We start from the raw sequence: 2,500 nt of genomic DNA on the forward strand, positions 1-2,500 counted from the left end.
AAAAGGATTTAGAGATGATAAGTACACAGACACTACGGAGAGTGAGCATATATTTGTATATTACGCACATACGCACACACACACAAATATATATTTGTGCATATATATATATATATATATATATATATATATATATATATATATATATATATATATATATATATATATATATATATATAAACACACACACACACATATATATATATATATATATATATATATATATATATATATATATATATATATATATATATGTTTATATATACATACATATATATGTTTGTGTGTGTGTGTGCAAGTGTGTTTGTATAGAAAGGTATATAGAGAGTTAGACATAGATAAAATCTGTATAATACATGCATATACATTCATGCATACCCAAAGTGAGTTTGTTTCATGCGTAAGTCCTTTGAAAAAAAAAAAAACATGTATGTATATATGTGTGTGTGTGCGAGGGGTGGCGAGGCATCGTGACAAAGAAGAAAGAGGGGAATAAGAAGAAAATGGATAAAGCACAGGACAAGGAAGGTCACGTGAGAAGCACCTCATCACGGGGATAAGGTCCCTTTGAGATAAGGCTGCCAGACCGGGGAGATAAGGATGGGAGAGTGTATTAGGGGCGCGCGAAGGGAAGAACAAAGGATAGATAGGTGATAAGTCCGATACGCCGAGCTTACTTAGGAAAATGAAGGGCGTCGATGGATTGTTATGCAAATACAACACTACATTTATCTTCTTTTTCTTATTCTATTTCTTCTCCTTGCTGTGGCTTGGTCCCATTTCTTTCTACGATTATCTTCTTTTTCTTCTTCTATTCCTTCTCCTTGCTGTAGCTTGGTCCCATTTCTTTCTACGATTATCTTCTTTTTCTTCTTCTATTCCTTCTCCTTGCTGTGGCTTGGTCCCATTTCTTTCTACAATTATCTTTTTATTCTTCTATTTCTTCTCCTTGCTGTTGCTTGGTCCCATTTCTTTCTATGATTATCTTTTTCTTCTTCTATTTCTTCTCCTTGCTGTGGCTTGGTCACCTTTATTTTTCTACGATTATCTTCTTTTTCTTCTTCTATTCCTTCTCCTTGATGTAGCTTGGTCCCATTTCTTTTCTACGATTATCTTCTTTTTCTTCTTCTATTTCTTCTCCTTGTAGCTTGGTCCCATTTCTTTCTACGATTATCTTCTTTTTCTTCTATTTCTTCTCCTGGATGTAGCTTGATCCCATTTCTTTCTACACTTATCTTCTTTTTCTTCTTCTATTTCTTCTCCTTGCTGTTGCTTGGTCCCATTTCTTTCTACGATTATCTTCTTTTTCTTCTTCTATTCCTTCTCCTTGCTGTTGCTTGGTCCCATTTCTTTCTACGATTATCTTCTTTTTCTTCTTCTATTCCTTCTCCTTGCTGTGGCTTGGTTACATTTTTTTTTCTACGATTATCTTCTTTTTCTTCTATTCCTTCTCCTTGATGTAGCTTGGTCCCATTTCTTTCTACTATTATCTTCTTTTTCTTCGATTTCTTCTCCTTGCTGTAGCTTGGTTCCATTTTTTTTCTACGAGGATCGTTATGATCAGGTTCAGGCAGATTAATACATATTCAATACATATTCCCGGACAAGGTCTATGTAAGTACAGGTCTCGTCACTAAGGGACTCAAATTCGTCCGTCTTGCGCATGACGTCATCTGGAGCAGAGCCTGGGGGTTCCACGCTAATCGCGTGGTCATTCTTTGATGTGAGGTAGAGCCGTAAGGATCTCTCCCTCTCTCCGTTTTCGCTCGCTTGACTGACTGGCGCGCGCAAAGTCACAATGCCCAGTGGTTGGTTGCAGCTTATATATGTACATTTATGTGTATGTTTATGTATTGCCATTATTATTATTATTATTATTATTATTATTATTATTATTATCATTATTATTGTTATTGTTGTATGATTCGTTTTATAATAAATTCATCAAAAACATTTGGAGTTTACATATGCCATGTCTTTTTTATTTATTTTACGTCTTTATTATGCCATGTCTAAGCTGCAACATATGAATTACAAAACTAAATTCACGTAGAATATATGATATAGGCCTACAAACAATCGCTGATAATCATCGCCTGCAAAACATGTCCAATAAGCAAATCGTTCAACGTGCCGACATCTGAAATTACTCAAGTATCTGCTCATTTACTACCATTTTCTATTATCTATGTCCCTGCCTACCATGCTCTAATTCCCCCCGCCCCCCTTGCTCTCAGCTCCTTCCAGGTGACGTCATAGGCCTTATCACCCAAAGCTGCGCAGAACTCCGAAGTGACGAGACCTGTACTTATATAGACCTTGTTCCCGGATGCCCTTCCTGAAGCCAACCCCCTTCTAGTTATCCAGGCTTGGGATTAGCACTTACTTGGGCGCAAATCTAAGTCAGTGCTACTTTGGTGCTAAATGCTCTGATTCGTCAATTTTCTAAACATTGTTGGGTGTATATATATAAGTATAAGGATATATAAGCATCAGTAAA

This window comes from Penaeus vannamei, chromosome 4 (genome assembly GCF_042767895.1).
Source record: "Penaeus vannamei isolate JL-2024 chromosome 4, ASM4276789v1, whole genome shotgun sequence".
NCBI classification, from domain to species: domain Eukaryota; kingdom Metazoa; phylum Arthropoda; class Malacostraca; order Decapoda; family Penaeidae; genus Penaeus; species Penaeus vannamei.